The sequence below is a fragment of the Schistocerca piceifrons genome, chromosome X, assembly GCF_021461385.2.
Source record: "Schistocerca piceifrons isolate TAMUIC-IGC-003096 chromosome X, iqSchPice1.1, whole genome shotgun sequence".
NCBI lineage: Eukaryota > Metazoa > Arthropoda > Insecta > Orthoptera > Acrididae > Schistocerca > Schistocerca piceifrons.
This window is the reverse complement of record NC_060149.1, coordinates 422,492,195-422,512,676: the sequence shown is the minus strand read 5'-3', so window position 1 is coordinate 422,512,676 and position 20,482 is coordinate 422,492,195. Positions and strand designations below refer to the sequence as shown.

The 20,482-nt window shown below is 46.0% G+C and overlaps 1 protein-coding gene across 2 annotated transcripts in view; it reads left to right on the top strand.

The window, feature by feature from the left end:
* Window positions 1-571: 571 nt before the first annotated feature.
* Window positions 572-20,482, top strand: part of LOC124721613 (elongation of very long chain fatty acids protein AAEL008004-like) — a 653,067-nt gene continuing 633,156 nt past the window's right edge. For both annotated transcript variants that reach the window (XM_047246670.1, XM_047246668.1), the window contains exon 1: window positions 572-664. The gene's annotated coding sequence lies outside the window, so the exon portion shown is untranslated. The remainder of the gene's footprint in view (window positions 665-20,482) is intronic.

Sequence of the window (20,482 nt, the reverse complement as noted above, 5' to 3'; positions counted from 1 at the left end):
AAAGTTTCGCCTTTTTTATGTCTTCTGTGTCTGACACTATATTAATAACATAAGATCTATGACATTAAGATTATCATATAGTGTTTGCAAGTGCATCGCTCTTTTACAGTATCTAGTGGTTCTTATACTAGTTACGTGACATTTCATTCGCTCTTAACTGACCAACCTGTTATCGGCACTTGTATGGTATATCCCGGATGCCACTGAAAAAAATATAGTTTTCTCTGCTTATTTATTCTTTTTTCACTCTGCCGCATTCCGTCTGCAGTTCGTAGAGATACGCACGTAGGTCTTCTGGACAGCTGCGAACATCAACATGCTGAGCTAAGCGAAGTGGGCAGTTAGTACTGCCGAGAGCCTACCGCTGGCTGTGACGGTGGCTCAATGTGACGTGTTGTGCGCGAGGAAAGGAAAGGAGACGTGCGTTTTGGGCGCGTGGTTCAGGTAGCCGCGGCACGCAGCGCCTTAGGCACGGCGGAGGGAGGGTGGGGGGCAGTCCGCGCAGCGAGTGGGGGGGGCGAGGGAGGGAGGGAAGTGATGTTTTATACTGAGCCAGCGGGCGCGCGCCTCAGTCAGTCGTTAGCCAGCCGTTGTTGAGGTTGTGTGGACTGTCGCCGGACTGGCTTGCCGTTGCTCTGCTGGGAGGGGCCGCTTTCTTCTCCAGGTACGTGATTATTAACAACAATTTTAATGCTTCGCACGAGCTGGCTTCACCTCTTCCACACATGTTAGAAACGTTGCCCCGTTCCGACTATTTTCTCATTCAAGAATTGTCACCGATTAGCCGGGCTGCAAAAATAGACACTCTCACTACAAATTTCTCCCACGTGTTTTCGTTGCGGGTGCGCTCTCGTGTGTTGGAAATCGTCGCTGTTATCGTGCTGTGATGTTACGAAATTTATTTCCCGACGAGTGTGTCATTTCTATAATATGAACAAAAAAGAGTTATTCAATCCGCTGCTGCAGAAGCCTCTTAGGAATTTTTTAAAGTGTGTTTCAGTAAGGTTGTAAATTGCCGAGTGCAGATGTGTGCGCAAAGGATACAGAGCATGTCTATTTTCGCTTTATCTTCTTCTTTCATCCCGACCACGTGTTCCGCACGCGCTGGCCGGAGTAGGGAATTTGCACGGCCGCCACGCGGCCGTAGAGTAATGCACTCGTAGCAGAAGCGGCCCACGTGCTAAATTTTGCAGGCACGCTGGCATCTGAAATTTGAACGGCCGCGTCAGAGCTGTGTTCTGCGCGCCGCCTTTCCCGCCTTTTTTTGAAGTACGTGAGATTATCTCAGGCGCTGTCTGCCGTTGTAAACAGGCAAGGCGCCTCTGTTAACTACGATGAGCTGGTGAATCACACGCGTGTCTTGCCATTTAAATTACACGCTGGGCTTAGCAGTTACGGATACCAATGTTTTTCGCACGCCTTTTAATGTATTGTCGCTTCTTGACAAGGAGGTAATGCATTTACAGCTGTTGCTCTTTTGAGGAGCTTTTATTATTTTTGTGTGTGGTTGTGATATAGAGATGTTTGCAGCGTAGCGCACATTCTTGAGTTAAGCGGATCGCTCGGAACTTTTAATGCATTTTTCCTCCAGTATTAATTTACGTGTTAGTATTCTTCTGTTGTCATGGAGCTTAACTATCACTTTAAAAAAAAATTACTTTTCGGGAATGAGTGTGCCACTGCGTTTTCTCTTAGAATATTTTTCTTGGCCTAAGGAGAAAACAAGCAGATGCCATAACACGTCAACCCGCTGGTTATCACTTCTTGTTTTATGAAGCACGTTTTCACGGTAAGTCTGGACAATGTATGTTCTGAAGTACTAGTCAGAGCGTGATAGGACAGCTAACCTTTATTATTTCCGACGCCTAACTATTTTCCTTATGCGTTAGTGGCTTATTGCAAATATAGCGTGAAATATATTTGAAATCTTCTTGTACTCGTAGCTCGTTCCTCCGGTGCCGGTCATTGCAACTTCATGACGACTCGTGCGGTAAACAGTATGTTTATGGTGACGTAAGCTCTCCTTCTGTAGTGTTGCATTCCTGCGAGCATTGTTAGTTCTTTGACTGTGGAGTTCTGTTGCCCCTGTTTTCGTTTACAACACAGCGCGAGCTAGTGGATGTTTACACACTGGAGACTGTCAAAATATCATGGGCGGTGACGCTTCGTGAAAGAACCTTTGTACGTTAATGACGAGAATTATATGGAAAGAGAGCGGGCTTGGTTGAATCAGCTGTTTAGCTTACGCGACAGACATGTCTGAATACTTGTTACTCGTACATGGAGGACTTCCTGTGAAGACACACAACGAATAGTAAAGATAAATGCAGACGCTAAAAATATAATGACGCTCTTGCTCATTTTACAGTGTCATAAACGGCAGTAACGATCTATACAGTCACGTATTCATTTTTACGTACCGTTCTCCTGTGGGTCAAGCAATGTTGCCGAGTGGTGTAGGAGTACTTTAATTGTCAAGATAGCAATGCTTATACTGCATCCTTAACGAGTATGGCACGTGGAACAGTAATTACTACTCACTCAGAATTTTCAAACATATTTCGCAAATATCATCTCGGAGAACGGAACGAAAAAGATTTTACTGGCACTACTTTTCGCCCTGTACTAAAGCAGGTTTCAAAACATAACGATAGGCTGAGATATGTTGACGCGGCCGTACTTTTGGCGGAACCAAATGGAAAACAGCACTGTTGACCACCAGCATTTGGTGTTTTGTGCTACCGTGATTTTTGATGGGTGGGAATTGACCCCTCCATCTTTCAGCGACAATAAGTATTGGCAATGGTTGTGATCTAGCTTGTTCAGCCTGTTCCATCTATATGTTTAGAGATAAGGTGACTTGCTTGATGCTATAGACCACTGAAATAAAGATCTTGCATATTCCAACACCGCTTGTCGTTGAGAAGGTCTATGTAGCGTGTAATCCTCTTTGATATGTAAATCTGGTTGCAAGTGTTTGTGAACGGGGTGGGTCATGCAGAGCTTAGTTATCGATCCGGAGTTTGCGTAAAGGAAGAGGGAAGACCGTCTAAAAACCACACTCAGTCTAATGCTCTATCTCACGTAATAAATTCAACTAGACGGACCTTGGAACCACCCTTGCTTTAACGCATGTCATCTACGTTTGAGAAACGAAGTTCGCTATAAATGCAATCGTGTCAGAAAAATGCGTGCGGATTGTTTCCGGAAATTAGCGGTGCACCGTGTATGGGTGAGTACATAGGGTGTAGGAAAGAAGCAGGTGCGAGAGATGCGCGCAGGCGGCCCCACATGGCGTAGCCGCTAGCGGCAGTGCAGGACGGCCGGAAGTCGTGACCCGCGCGGAAACCGCAAGGCGTCCCTTCCAGTTGTCCATTCGGAAGTTGAGTAGCCCCTTCCAGTGACCGCCAAATATAATACAGGCTTGCTGCCATACGCAGGAAGGTGGCCTGGCCATAACTAAACTACATTGGAATTTCCAATCTGAGACAATTTTCGCGGTACAGGTCCGTTGTAATTTCATTAATCTAACGGCAGTAGTCTCCCGGAAGAGCATTTTGCAGTGCTCCGCTGAACTGACCTGTTCGTGGTGCACTCCGCCTCGCATTCCGCATCCGTTTACCTTCTCCCACAAGGATCCTTCACCAAATCATTACCTTCCCGCCTCTCATCACTCACTCTGAACACATCCTAACAACCTACTTCATCCGCAAACTTGCCTCCGATAGTTTTATAGTTTCCCCTCTACTTTCCGATCTCCACATGATGCTGCCGCACCTCGACCACTACATCCCACCAACTCTACACTTTCACACGCTCCACATACTCTCCCAAAGAAATTTACACCGTCTTCCCCTCCCAGATCATCAACTCTGACACGAAATTTACCTCTCCTAGCAACTTTAAATCCACCCCATCTATTCCACTTCATCAGGGCTCCCTCCCCTCCCCATATTTCCGTATCCCTTCCTCCGCTTCCCCCATCTTTCCCTACCCCGTTTTTCTCCTTCAGATTTTGGCTTCACTGATAGCTGTATCTAGTCCTCCCCCTTGCCCATTCTCGTTTCCCAACAACCACTCCTACTCCATCGATACCACGCACCAGTCCTCCATCCTTACCTCCTCCTTGTTAAACATTATCCTCTTCAACATAGGCTCCCAATCCTCGGGCAGGTCCTTCCAGTTTTAGTGGCAAAGAAGTGCTTCTTTTTGAGATCAGTGTTCTTGAAACCGTATTTTAACAGCTTTAAATGTACTCTTGCAGTTTTCCATTTTATCCTTTTATTATTAATGTTTTTATTAAATTTAACATAGAAAACGCCTTGTTTAGTGTACATATTAATATCCCCATTAATTTTCCACCATTCCGAATCTTTTAAATCCATGTAAACATCTCACATTTATATTAGTGATTTTTAATCTAATTTAATATTACTTGCCCAGCTGTCTGAAGAGTGGGTTGACAGCCCACCCCCACCCACAAGGGCCAGGGGGGATGAAGTAACAACAAAGGGAAAAACCTTAATATACTAGGTGCTAGAACACGATCAATTTGAATTTTCGGAGAAAAACACTTCGTTTGCAGGCTCAAATATACAAGAAAACGTAATAAATAAACACTTAGTTTTCGAGTATTTCATTTATCTTGAACACCGAAAATAACCCTTTCCCCAGAAGACAAACAAAGAATGTATAAAGCACATGTTGTTTAGCTGCTAGGGGGACATTACCCAGCACGATTGCCTCCCTTGCAACTTTATTCGTTACTAAAATATGAACATTAACAGTGTACCATTCATGTAAACATTACTTTATCACACTGAAGCACCAAAGAAAGTGGTATAGTCATGCATATTCAGATACAGAGATATGTAAACAGGCAGAATACGGCGCTGCGGTCGGCAACGACTATATAAGACAAGTGCCTTGCGCACTTGTCAGATCGATTACTGCTGCTACAATGGCAGGTTATCAAGGTTTAAGTGACTCTGAACGTGATGTTATAATCGGCGCACGAGCGATGGGATGCAACAACGCGATGAAGTGGGGATTTTCTCGTACGACCATTTCATGAGTGTACCATGAACTTCACGAATCCGGCTAAACATCAAATCTCCGACACCGCTGCGGCCGGAAAAAGATCCTCCAAGGACGGGACCAACGACGACTGAAGAGAATCGTTCATCGTGACAGAAGTGCAATCCTTGCAGCAAATTTCAATGCTGGACCGTCAACATGTGCCACTGTGCGAACCATTCAACCAAACATCATCGATATCGGCTTTCGGAACCTAAGACCCACTCGTGTACCCTTGGTGACTGCACTACACAAAGCTTTACGACCCGCCTAGGCCTATCAACACCAACATTGGACTGTTGATGACTGGAAACATGTTGTCCGGTCGGACGAGTCTCGTTTTGAATTGTATCGAGCGGATGGACGTGTACGGCTATGGAGACAACGTCATGAATCCATGGACCCTTCATGTCAGTAGGGGACTGTTGAAGCTGGTGGAGGCTCTGTAATGGTGTGCAGCGTGTGGAGCTGGAGTGATATGGGACCTCTGATACGTCTAGATACGACTCTGACAGGTGACACGTGCGTAAGCATCCCGTCTGATCACCTGCATCCATTCATGTCCATTGTGCATTCCGACAGGCTTGGGCAATTCCAGCAGCACAATGCGACACCCTACATGTCCAGAATTGCTACAGAGTGGCTCCGGGAATATTCTTCTGAGTTTAAACACTTCCTCTGGCCACCAAACTCCCCACACATGAACATTATTGAGCATATCTGAGACGCCTTGCAACGTGCTGTTCACAAGAAATCTCCACCCAGTCGTCCTCTTACGGATTCATTTTCTCAGTTCCTTCCAGCACTACTTGGGACATTACTCGACTCCATGCTACGTAATGTTGTGGCATTCCTGCGTGCTCACGGGGGCCTTACACGATATTAGGCAGGTTTACTACTTTCTTCTGCTCTTCAGTGTAAAAACGTAACGCAAATTTGACTTTGTCTCTGTTGTAATACCATAAAGTGCAAGTATCCGTGGTAATCTAACTCGTCCATATGGAAATTGAAGGAGAGCACAGCTGGACATTACGCGGAATCAGCGGCGACGAGCGAAAATGTGTACTGGACTGGGAGTCGAACCCGTGATCTCCTGCTTACTAGGCTATTCCGAAAGAACAGACACCGCGCATTCATATAACATGTAACTCGTCACTTGCTGCAATTAACAGTAAACCAATGGAAACAGGAGGAAAATGTACACTGGTTATTACGTCAATCGTCTTCCGTAGAAGGTTTGTGGGAGTCCACTGTATACCAACGAAGAGAAGATAGAAACGGAACTTACCCGTCACCGGCGTGCATTTGCCTTGGGTTTCCATTTCTTTAGTGCCAACTCCTGTAAGTGGACGAGATACGTCTCTAATAATGTAATTTTTTCGTGAAGGGCACTCTGAGATGAGTTTTTGAACAGATCTTGAGAAGAAGAGGAGGAGACTAGTGTTAAACGTCCCGTCGACAACGAGGTCATTAGAGACGGAGCACAAGCTCAGACTAGGAAGGAAATGTCGGCACCATTACATAGTTCGAAAATACGAATTAATTCGTATCAGTCCGTCACCGCGACCAAGGCTCCGTGTTACAGGAGATTTCTTTAATAGCTATTTCAATAAAAAAGTATGCTAGTCCTCTGCGTGTTAATAACAGAACGCTACGATGCGGTAGCAGCAGAAAATCAATGAAGGGCTGTGCACACAGGGAGAGTAATTCATATCATTTTGTTACCGCAATCGAGATTTGTATTTCAGGTTGACATTAATAACATTTTAACATAAAATATGCATATGAGCTACACACAGGGTGTCCCTCCCAAGAATCATCAGGCGCATTTTTTCTGGCGTTTCAGCAGATATTTCCAATTTTGTTCTTGCATTCTGTAGCTGGAGTCAGCCCAAATAAATAGTGCCCTCCACGTCTTTCAGCCAATGTTTACGGAAATTGTCGGTTTGTTTTCTATTTATTTTTATACCGGTATTTCACGAGCCCATTAAATAGAGGGCACTTAAATTAGTCTACTCCGATATCCTTTTTATCGATATGCATTAACAGGGACAATAAAACTCGAAGAATAACCAGCACTCCAGCCGTGGCCCGCTCTGACTGCTACGGCCATGAATACACCTCCACTTAGTCGCTACTGGATTGCTGTTTATTCTTCGGGTTTTACTGTCCCTGTTAATATCTACTGGTAAAACGAATATCGGACTAGACCAATTTAGGAACACTGTATCGAATGGCCACGTAAAATTCCACTTGAAAAACCATTTTGTTTGCAACAGGAAACAAACTGAAGCTTTCTGTCAACACTGGGCGTCTCATGTCAGACGTGATGAGCAGTAATATTTTCAGCTGACTCCTGTTACACAATGTGAAAACGGAATTGCAAATATCTGACGGAACACCAAAGAAAATGCATCTGACTACTCTTTGGAGAGACCCGTTATATACAAAAAGTGTTAACAAATGATACCAAAAAACTTCGAGGGGCTGTAGAGGTTGTCGTGAGGAACAAATTGAGGATACGAACATATGTCCGGAAACGTCATCCAACGAAACTACAGATCGTCGAAATTACAGGGACCGGCGCTTGCTGCTAGGCCACATCTTTGGCAGCAAACGAGACTTGGTATGCTGACAGACCGTAAACGGAACGTCTCGCAGTATTGATTGTTATTAAGTGATCGCCAATGGAGAAGATGGAGCTAGGTGCTACATACACAAGCCTTATCTCCTAGCCGGCCGGTGTGGTCGAGCGGTTCTAGGCGCTTCAGTCTGGATCCACGCGACCGCTACGGTTGCAGGTTCGAATCCTGCCTCGGGCATGGAAGTGTGTGATGCCCTTAGGTTAGGTAGGTTTAAGTAGTTCTAAGTTCTCGGGGACTGATGACCTCCGATGTCCCACAGTGCTCAGAGCCATTTGAACCTTATCTCCTATGAATGTAATGCTCTGCTGCGTCAGTGCATGTTTTGGACACGGGTTTCAGTCTGCAGTTTATTTTTCTCCTGCATAACGATAACACTCGAGATTTTAGAGGATTCCAGGAGAATAATAAGCTGAGGATGGAAACGTACGTCTGAAACCGTCATCCACTGAGGCAACAAAGCATCGCATTCGTAGGAGACAAGGCCTGCCTATGCAGCAGTCAGCTTCCTCTTCTTCACTGGCGATCGTGGCAATCAGTCTTGATCACTAAATAACAAACAACATTGCGAGACGTTCCGCCTACGGTCCGTCAGCGTACAAAGTCATGTTTGCTGGCGAAGGGGTGGCCTAACGGCAGGCTCCGGCGCCTGTAACTTCGACGCTCTGTAACGTCGTTTTATGACGTTTCCAGATACAGGTTCCTACCCTCAATTTGTCCCTCACGACACCCCCTAAAATCCCTCGAATTTTGTCGGTATCGTACTGTAACTCCCTGTGTGTGTATTCATCAATAACAGAAACGTTTACTTGCAGCAAAGGAAGAATATAAAGGAAAAGCCTCCTGCAAAATGTAATTACTTGTATGTGAGCGACATAAAGATGTATCTGACTAACAACTGTTCATTGGCTACCATAAATAATCCTCCCACTGACTCACTCTAATTTGACATGAAGCCGCATAGTCAGCATGTGCTCTATACCGCGAAAAGCTCAACGCATGGACAACACTGTTTACCCCCTTCTGCTAACGGGCTGCGTATTCGCAGTTTGCTATACATACCCTTTTATTTCGCTTCCTAAAAGAAGTTGTAATTTTGTGGTAAGATCTTATGGGACCAAACTGTTTTGGTCATCGGTCCCTAAGCTTACATATTATTTAATCCAACTTAAACTCTGGACGACACAAACACCCATGCCCGAGGGGAGGACTCGAACCTACGACGGGGAGAGCTGCGGGGACCATGACAAGACGCCCTAGACCACGCGTCTACCCCGCCCTATTTCGGTGACTGATGCACTTCCTCCTCATTAACTTACGGATCGAATGAGATGCCGCAATGATGATGATGATGTTTGGTTTGTGGGGCGCTCAATTGCACGGTCATCAGCGCCCGTACAAAGTCCCAGTTTTTTCACAGTTCAATTTTTTTACACATTCCAATCTAGCCACTGTCACAAATGATGATTATGGTGGTGCAATGATGAGGACAACACAGACACCCAGTCCCCGGGACCCCGTTATACAGAGGCGGCAACTAGACCACGAGCTGCGGACAAGAGATGCCGCAGTGGTTAAGTACTCGGTTCCTAAGTGGAAAAATGGCTCTGGGCACTATGGGACTTAACATCTATGGTCATCAGTCCCCTAGAACTTAGAACTACTTAAACCTAACTAACCTAAGGACATCACACAACACCCAGTCATCACGAGGCAGAGAAAATCCCTGGCCCGCCAGGAATCGAACCCGGGAACCCGGGCGCGGGTCCTAAATAGAATCGGCCGTTTGACATCCGCGATCTGCCATATTTGTTTATGTTTCATTCCAATCACACAGGGAGCTAATGGTATGATTTCCTCAAAAAAGTCTGACTGGTTTTTCCACGAAAACTGTGCTGAGCATGTGCTTGCGACATCGCTATTGACTAGTAGTGCAGTCGGTATGAAATCAGTTTGTGGTCCACCCACAGGTGATGTAATGAAATGTTTTCCGCTTGCATTCTTTGAAAGAGTAAGCGGAACAGAAGGTGATTTATCAGACCGAATACACGATCACGTAATGTAAATGTGCAGTTTGAAACACATACTTAAAAATAAATAAAAATAAAAGTGGTGGCCGGCCGGAGTGGCCGTGCGGTTCTAGGCGCTACAGTCTGGAGCCGAGCGACCGCTACGGTCGCAGGTTCGAATCCTGCTTCGGGCATGGATGTGTGTGATGTCATTAGGTTAGTTAGGTTTAATTAGTTCTAAGTTCTAGGTGACTGATGACCTCAGAAGTTACGTCGCAAAGTGCTCAGAGCCATTTGAACCATTTTTAAAAAATGGTACATCTACATACATACTCCGTAAGTCACTGTACGCTGCATGACGGAGGGTACTCTGTATCAGTACCAGTCACCTCCTTTCATGTTTTATTCACAAACAGAAACAAATGTTCAAATATGTGTGAAATCTTATGAGACTCAACTGCTAAGGTCATCAGTCCCTACGCTTACACACTATTTAACCTAAATTATCCTAACGACAAACACACACACCCATGCCCGAGGGAGGACTCGAACCTCCGCCGGGACCAGCCGCACAGTCCATGACTGCAGCGCCTTAAACCGTGCGGCTAATCCCGCGCGGCTCACAAACAGAACGAGGGAAAAATGTCTGTCTATATGCCTTCGTACGAGTCCTAATTTCTCTTGCGTATCTTATCCTCTCCGTAGTCCTTACGCGAAATCTACGCTGGCGACAGTAGATTGTTCTGCAGTCAGCTTCAAATACCAGGTCTCTAAATTTTCTCAATAGTGTTCCTCGAAAAGAACGTCCTCTTTCGTCCAATGGTTCCCATTTGCGTTCCTGAATCATTTCCGCAGAACTTGCACCTTGTTCGAACATACCGGTAACAAGTGGAACAGCCGGCGTCTGAATTGCTTTCATGCCTTCATTGAAGTCGACCTGGTGCGGGTCGCAAACTCTCGAGCAGTACTCAAGAATGTACACTATGGCCATTCAAATTGCTACACCTCGAAGATGTACTACAGACGCGAAATTTAACCAACAGGAAGAAGATGCTGTGATATGCAAATGATTAGCTTTTCAGAGCATTCACACAAGGTTGGCGCCGGTGGCGACACCTACAACGTGCTCACACGAGGAAAGTTTCCAACCGATTTCTCATACACAAACAGCAGTTGACCGGCGTGCCAGGTGAAATGTTGTTGTGATGCCTCGTGTAAGGAGGAGAAATCCGTACCATCACGTTTCCGAATTTGATAAAGTTCGGATTGTAGACTATCGCGATGGCGATTTGTCGTATCGCGACAATGCTGCTCGCGTTGGTCGACATCCAATGACTGTTAGCAGAATATGGAATCGGTGAGTTCAGGAGGGTCATACGGAACGCTGTGCTGGATCCCAACGGCCTCGCATTACTAGCAATCGAGATGACAGGCATCTTATCAGCATGGCTGTAACGGATCGTGCAGCCACGTCTCGAGCCCTGAGTTAACAGATGGGGACGTTTGCAAGACACAACCATCTGCACGAACAGTTCGACGACGTTTGCAGCAGCAGGGACTATCAGCTCGGAGACCACGGCTGCGGTTACCCTCGACGCTGCATCACAGACAGGAGCGCCTGCGATGGTGTACTCAACGACGAACCTGGGTGCACGAATGGCAAAACGTCATTTTTTCGGATGACTATAGGTTCTGTTACAGCATCATGATGGTCGCATCCGGGTTTGGCGACATCGCGGTGAACGCACATTGGAAGCGTGTATTCGTCATCGCCATACTGGCGTATCACCCGGCGTGATGGTATGGGGTGCCATTGGTTACACGTCTCGATCACCTCTTGTTCGCATTGACGGCACTTTGAGCAGTGGACGTTACATTTCAGATGTGTTACGACCCGTGGCTCTACCCCTCATTCGATCCCTGCGAAACCCTACATTTCAGGAGGTTAATGCACGACCGCATGTTGCAGGTCCTGTACGGGCCTTTCTGGATACAGAAAATGTTCGACTGCTGCCCTGGCCAGCACATTCTCCATAACTCTCACCAATTGAAAACGTCTGGTCAATGGTGGCCGAGCAACTGGCTCGTCACAATACGCCAGTCACTATTCTGGATGAACTCTGGTATCGTGTTGAAGCTGCATGGGCAACTGTACCTGTACACGCCATCCAAGCTCTGTTTGACTTAATGCTCAGGCGTATCATGGCCGTTATTACGGCCAGAGGTGGTTGTTCTGGGTACTGATTTCTCAGGATCTATGCACCCAAACTGCGTGAAAATGTAATCACATGTCAGTTCTAGTATAATATATTTGTCCAATGAATACCCGTTTATCATCTGCATTTCTTCTTGGTGTAGGAAAAACCAGTAGTGTATCATAATAGTGTCCTATACAGGGTGTTACAAAAAGGTACAGCCAAACTTTCAGGAAACATTCCTCACACACAAAGAAAGAAAATATGTTATGTGGACATGTGTCCTGAAACGATTACTTTCCATGTTAGAGCTGATTTTATTACTTCTCTTCAAATCACATTAATCATGGAATGGAAACACACAGCAACAGAACGTACCAGCGTGACTTCAAACAATTTGTTACAGGAAATGTTCAAAATGTCCTCCGTTAGCGACGATACATGCATCCACCCTCCGTCGCATGAAATCCCTGATGCGCTGATGCAGCTCTGGAGAATGGCGTATTGTATGACAGTCGTCCACAATACGAGCACGAAGAGTCTCTGCCGGCCGGTGTGGCCGTGCGGTTCTAGGCGCTTCAGTCTGGAACCGCGTGACCGCTACGGTCGCAGGTTCGAATCCTGCCTCGGGCATGGATGTGTGTGATGTCCTTAGGTTAGTTAGGTTTAAGTAGTTCTAAGTTCTAGGGGACTGATGACCACAGATGTTAAGTCCAATAGTGCTCAGAGCCATTTGAAGAGTCTCTACATTTGGTACCGGGGTTGCGTAGAGAAGAGCTTTCAAATGCCCCCATAAATGAAAGTCAAGAGGGTTGAGGTCAGGAGAGCGTGGAAGCCATGGAACTGGTCCGCCTCTACCAATCCATCGGTCACCGAATCTGTTGTTGAGAACCGTACTAACACTTCGACTGAAACGTGCAGGAGCTCCATCGTGCATGAACCACATGTTGTGTCGTACTTGTAAAGGCACATGTTCTAGCAGCACAGGTAGAGTATCCCGTATGAAATCATGATAACGTGCTCCATTGAGCGTAGGTGGAAGAACATGGGGCCCAATCAAGACATCACCAAGACATCACCAACAATGCCTGCCCAAACGTTCACAGAAAATCTGTGTTTATGACGTGATTGCACAATTGCGTGCGGATTCTCGTCAGCCCACACATGTTGATTGTGAAAATTTACAATTTGATCACGTTGGAATGAAGCCTCACCCGTATAGAGAACATCTGCACTGAAATGAGGATTGACACATTGTTGGATGAACCATTCTCAGAAGTATACCCGTGGAGGCCAATCAGCTGCTGATAGTGCCTGCACACGCTGTACATGGTACGGAACAACTGGTTCTCCCGTAGCACTCTCCATACAGTGACGTGGTCAACGTTACCTTGTACAGCAGCAACTTCTCTGACGCTGACATTAGGGTTATCGTCAACTCCACGAAGAATTGCCTCGTCCATTGCAGGTGTCCTCGTCGTTGTAGGTCTTCATCAGTCGCGAGTCATAGGCTGGAATGTTCCGTGCTCCTTAAGACGCCGATCAATTGCTTCGAACGTCTTCCTGTCGGGACACCTTCGTTCTGGAAATCTGTCTCGATACAAACGTACCGCGCCACGGCTATTGCCCCGTCCTAATCCATAAATGAAATGGGCATCTGCCAACTCCGCACTTGTAAACATTGCACTGACTGCAAAACCACGTTCGTGATGGACACTAATCTGTTGATGCTACGTACTGATGTGCTTGATGCTAGTACTGTAGAGCAATGAGTCGCATGTCAATACAAGCACCGAAGTCATCATTACCTTCCTTCAATTGGGCCAACTGGCGGTGAATCGAGGAAGTACAGTACATATTGACGAAACTAAAATGAGCTAAAACATGGAAATTAAGCGTTTCCGGACACATGTCCACATAACATCTTTTCTTTATTTGTGTGTGAGGAATGTTTCCTGAAAGTTTGGCCGTACCTTTTTGTAACACCCTGTATACAGACTCCTTCACAGATGAACCACACGTTCCCAGTAAACCGAAGTATATCATTCGTCTTCCCTACTACAATCGTTACATGCTTTTTCCTTTTCCTATCGTTTTGCAACGTCATGCCTAGATATTTAATCGACGTGGCCGTCAAACAGCACACTACTAATGCTGTATTTCAACATTACATTTGTGGCTGAGGAAAGGAAACAGTAGTTGCTCATATCTTAAGATATGTTAGACCAAAACTCCGTGGATCATAAATTAGATAGGAATATATTAACATAGTGTGCGTGGCATCCTAATATCTTTGGGCAGGTAGGAAATTCCGCGTTTACGCACATCAAAGAACTGCATAGACGTGCGGAAAAGGTGATCAATAAAACACGAGCGAGATCACCAACATTAAAATTCTATCGGATGCAAACCGGCTACGATTCTCCTGCTTTATCTGTGTAGGGCTGTGTGGTTTGGTTTCGATGGTGGACAAAAACGTAATATTACGTGATGCATTTGGAGTCTGGAGTGGCTGCAAAGAAGTTGGTCAGTTCTACCTAAGATATCGGGTTAGGCTTTAATGGATTGAAGGTTCTGGTTGGTGCGTTTTTTCCGGTTAGAATCAGCTTTGTACATGTGAAGAACTGGAGAGATACATGTGCATATTCTTTTATGGCGTTTCCTGTAACTGAAAAAGCTTTTGACAAAACCCAAGAAAGACTCTAGCTTGTCATAAGGTGTCAATAGAGGTACATGTTACTGCGTTTAGCGTTCAGTTTTTATCCTGAAGCGACATTAAAAGCGTCAAAGGCTAATTGAGTTGCGAGGGGTGCGAGGAGTCTATGATGGCTTGTGGCTGCCTTTGTCTTGTGTTGCCTGAAAGTAAAAGTGAAACAGCAAGTTACGCACAGATTCGGCGTAACTGAGTAATGCTTTTGTAGAAGAAGGTTGCAAATAGAATGGACAAGCGAACTATGACACGAAGAGCAGTAGCGTGGAACATGGGAGGATACAAACCAGTGGTAAAACCTCAGCAAAAACAAGTGTCACTTGGTGAGACAGTTTCGATCACTCATTAGATAAATTAAACAGCCTGCAAATACAAAATGTTTAAGAGTGTGAGACTTTTGAATCAGTACAAAGTAAAATACACGGTCCAGTCACATTAACGTGCCTACCGCCCATATTAGATGTCAATGTGCAATAACCACTCACTGACGGCAGGTGGCTCCACTAGCAGAGAAGGATATACACTACTGGCCATTAAAATTGCTACACCAAGAAGAAATGCAGATGATAAACGGGTATTCATTGGACAAATATATTATATAAGAACTGACATGTGATTCCATTTGCACGCAATTTGGGTGCATAGATACTGAGAAATCAGTACCCAGAACTACCACCTCTGGCCGTAATAACGACCTTGATACGCCTTGGAATTGAGTCGAACAGAGCTTGGATGGCGTGTACAGGTACAGTTGCCCATGCAGCTTCAATACGATACCACACTTCATCAGGAGTAGTGACTGGCGTATTGTGACGAGCCAGTTGCTCGGCCACCATTGACCAGACGTTTTCAATTGGTGAGAGATCTGGAGAATGTGCTGGCCAGGGCAGCAGTCGAACATACAGGACCTGCAACATGCGGTCGTGCATTATTCTGCTGAAATGTAGGGTTTCGCAGGGATCGAATGAAGGGTAGAGCCACGTGTCGTAACACATCTGAAATGTAACGTCCACTGTTCAAAGTGCCGTCAATGCGAACAAGAGGTGACCGAGACGTGTAACCAATGGTGCCCCATACCATCACGCATAGTGATACGCCAGTATGGCGATGACGAATACACGCTTCCAATGTGCGTTCACCGCGCTGTCGCCAAACACGGATGCCACTATCATGATGCTGTAAACAGAACCTAGATTCGTCCGAACGAGGGCCTTGGGATCAAGTACGGCGTTCTTTATTATCCTCCTGAACCCACCGATTCCATATTCCGCTAACAGTAATTGGATCTCGACCAACGCGAGCAGCAATGTCGGGATACGATAAACTGTAATTGGGATAGGCTACAATCCGACCCTTATCAAAGTCGGAAACGTGATGGTACGCATTTCTCCTCCTTACATGAGGCATCACAACAACGTTTCACCAGGCAACGCCGGTCAACTACTATTTGTGTATGAGAAATCGGTTGGAAACTTTCCTCATGTCAGGACGTTGTAGGGGTCGCCACCAGCGCCATCTTCGTTTGAATCCTCTGAAAAGCTAATCATTTGCATATCACAGCAACTTCTTCCTAAGTGTGTCGGGGGACGTGGAAAACAGTGCACACGTTACCGTAAAGCGGAAACGATGCGCTTTATCTTATGTCCTGAACGGCATGGTCATTGGCTTTCGGGCCAAGGGTGGAAGCATTTTCGAAACGGCTACGTTTGTTAAAAGTTCGCGTGCCGCGGTGATTGAAATATACCGTGCATGGAAAAAATGGCGCTCTCCAAAACAAGAGCCGATGCAACTATGGTGCACCGTGGGCCATAGACGACAGGGGTTAACGACGCCTGCAGTGATATGTGCGAGCGAACAGATGTGCAACTGTTGAGCAAGTGACCATCCAGATGAACCAAGGGGATATCAACACTGTCCCCTCAATCACTGTGCAGCGAACATTGGTGCGAATGGGCATCCGCGAAGGCGCCTAGTTCATACACTCACGATGACTGCTGTTCATACGCGAGAAAGGCAGGAATTTGCACGCCAATACCGCAATTGTACGTCCGCTGAGGGCGACAGATTGCCTCTTCAGAAGAATCACGTTTTATGTTCGATCGGACAAAAAATAAACACCTGCAACAATCGTCGGAAGGGTCCAGGCCAGAGGAAGGAGCATTGTGCTTTGGGGAATGTTTTCATTGCATACCCTGGGTGATCCTGTAATTCTGGAAAGCTCAGTGGATCAACACAGCTCTGCATCTATCCTTGGGAACCATGTCTACCTCTTCATGCAGTTTGTTTTCCCTCGGCGCGATGATATCTACCAACAGGACAATACAACGTGTCACACCGCTCGCAGTGAACGGGAGTGGCTGGAAGAGCACCGGGGTGCGTTTACCGTACTACCCTGGCCACCAAACTCCCCGAGCGTAAACCCAATCGACAATATGTGGGACCACTTTGATCGAGCTTTTCGCGCCATGGATCCTCAACCGAGAAATCTAGCGCGGCTAGCCACGGAACTTGAGTCGGCATGGCTCCACCTACCTGTTGATACCTTCCAGAACTTCAGGCTTCTGGCAGGTGGTCACATTAATCTGACTGGACAGTGCGTGTAACGAGGTTGACTCAGATTTGGTAGCAATGGTCTGTTCTTGAAACCAACTGAAAAGTCGTCGAAACGCGTTCAAAGGATCTTAATACTGCTGTTACTGGTGATTGCATTGGTTTGGCTGCGCTTGTGATCTTCATGAGAGAACTGTTAGGCTGAAGTAATAGGCAACGTCATTGACGATTACATATGTGGTGTACAGTACGAAATTGTTTCGCATTCTGCGACTATACACTGACGTCGGCTGTGGGTGACACATGAAATTTTTTTGCCGGGCTGGGCGTCCAACTCGAATTTCTCGCTTATCGCGAGCGGTCGCCTTAACCACTTCAGCTACCAGAGCACACCTCCAGGACCGATCTAAGCTCCCATATGTTACGTAGTCATAACGCTTATGCTCGTCGAAGCATGAATATATAATTGATGGCTACAGTGTCTGTGTTTACACATCATCACTATACAATGTCCTTCAGACATGCATGCATGCAGGCTGAAATGACTATACAATATTTGTCTCCCTGTGCGAGAATCGCAAATTGTGCGAGCGTAAGGGTTTTGACTACGTGACATATGAAGCTTGGATCGGTCCCCGAGGCGTACTCGGATAGCCGAAGTGGTTAAGGGGACCGCTCGCGATAAGCGAGAAATACGGTTTCGAGTCCTGGCTCAGCAAACATTTTCTTGTGTCGCAAACAGCTAACGTCAATTCATAGACGCAGAATGTGAAACTATTTCGTAACGAGATTATTTTCTTGACAACTACCTATACAGGAAGAAATGATCGTTTTAATAAAATAAAAGAAATCAGAGCTTGCACGGAGAGATTTTAATGTTCGTTTTTCCACTGCGCTGTTAAAGAGTGGAACGGAACAGAAATAGTGTGAAAGTGGTTTGATGAACCCACTGCCTGGCACTTAAGGTCCGAATTGCAGAGAAGCCATGTAGATGTACTCGTGTAGATGTGGAAGTTCCCCAAACTTTTCTTTTACTCTTTCTTATGGGCTATACCGACCTGATGCGGTTCTAGCAACGAGTATCTGAATTCGTTCGATTTCTCTTGGTACGCCTACTAGATAGGAACTCCAGACGCTGGGACAATACTCTAGAGCTGGTTGTTCTAGCGCCTTGTAAGCTATTTCCTTTACAGATGCACTGCATTTTTTCAGAAGTCCTTCAGCCTCCAGTAATCGAATCCACGTGAAACTTTGGACCACATTTCTGATAAGTACCAGCTATGACCCTCTGACTGTACAGTTTTTAAATTTCCCGCATATCGGTTGTCTGTCACTTGCGCCGCCCACTGCAGCCGGCTAACGTCCGAGCGCGAAGTTCTCTACAGTGGAGTCAGAACCAGAGACCTGCTATTTGCGAAATGTTGAAAGCGAGCTAAGAGGAGAGGGAGGTGGACAGGTCTGCCCAACGTACACTGAAGAGCCAAAGAAACTGGTACACCTGCCTTATATCGTGCAGGGCCCCCGTGAGCCCACAGAAGTGCCGCAACACGACGTGGGATGGACTCGACTAAGGTCTGAAGTGGTGCTGGAGGGAACTGACGCCATGAATCCTGTAGGGCTGTTCATAAGTCCGTAAGAGGACGACTGGGTGGAGATTTCTTGTGAATAGCTCGTTGCAAGGCGTCTCAGATATGCTCAATAATGTTCGTATGTCTAGAGTTTGGTGGCCAGAGGAAGTGTTTAAACTCAGAAGAATATTCCTGGAGCCACTCTGTAGCAATTCTGGACGTGTAGGGTGTCGCATTGTGCTGCTGGAATTGCCCAAGCATGTCGGAATGCACAATGGACACGAATGGATGCAGGTGATCAGACGTGATGCTTACGCACGTGTCACCTGTCAGAGTCGTATCTAGACGTATCAGGGGTCTCATATCACTCCAGCTCCACACGCTCCACACCATTACAGAGCCTCCACCAGTTTCAACAGTCCCCTACTGACATGCAGGGCCCATGGATTCATGACGTTGTCTCCATACCCGTACACGTCCATCCGCTCGATACAATTCGAAACGAGACTCGTCCGACCGGGCAACATGTTTCCAGTCATCAACAGTCCAATGTTGGTGTTGATGGGCCTAGGCGGGTCGTAAAGCTTTGTGTAGTGCAGTCACCAAGGGTACACGAGTGGGTCATAGGTTCCGAAAGCCGATATCGATGATGTTTGGTTGAATGGTTCGCACAGTGACACATGTTGACGGTCCAGCATTGAAATTTGCTGCAAGGATTGCACTTCTGTCACGATGAACGATTCTCTTCAGTCGTCGTTGGTCCCGTTCTTGCAGGATCTTTTTCTGGCCGCAGCTGTGTCGGAGATTTGATGTTTAGCCGGATTTGTGATATTCATGGTACACTCGTGAAACGGTCCTACGGGAAAATCCCCACTTCGTCGCTGCCTCGGAGATGCTGTGTCCCATCGCTCGTGCGCTGTCTATTACACCACGTTCAAACTCACTTAAATCTGGTTAACCCGCCATTGTATTAGCAGTAACCGATCGAAAACTGTGCCAGACACTTGTCTTATATAGGTGTCTTATAAAGGCGTTACCGGCCGCAGCGACGAATTCTACCTGTTTTCATATCTCTGTATTTGCATATGCATGGCTATACCAGTTTCTTTGGCTCTTCAGTGTGTTACGTAGTCCTGTTAGAGAACACATGTTATTCTACGCGTTCTATGTAATTAATGTGAGTACAAAGTACATGAACCTCACTTACATATACATTCAAAATCACTCAATAATACTCTCCTGTTGACAGTACGTAGCTATATATAAGACTCAAAAGCAAAATGAGTAAACCTGAGCAATTGAAGAGTTATTGTGAAATTAAGTTAATGATTTTCAGTGTGATAATATCGCATCTCCTGAAAATGTACCTCACTTTTACATCGTCAGCTTTAAAATCCAAAGAAAATAATGCGAGACAGTGCAGCTAATAAAAAATTATCGCTCCGCTGCTTCTGTAATGACACACTCGTTTCATTCGTTTACACATCATTTGTGAATTGCAACATGAAAAATGTTCAAAGCAAAGAACTCGCTGACACAAGGTGCAGGTTAGAAACCGCGCACTTTGACATAATGAAAAAAGCGTGTTACCAATGTTACACCCGGGTTCCCGGGTTCGATTCCCGGCGGGTCAGGGATTTTCTCTGCCTAGTGATGGCTGGGTGTTGTGTGATGTCCTTAGGTTAGTTAGGTTTAAGTAGTTCTAAGTTCTAGGGGACTGATGACCATAGAT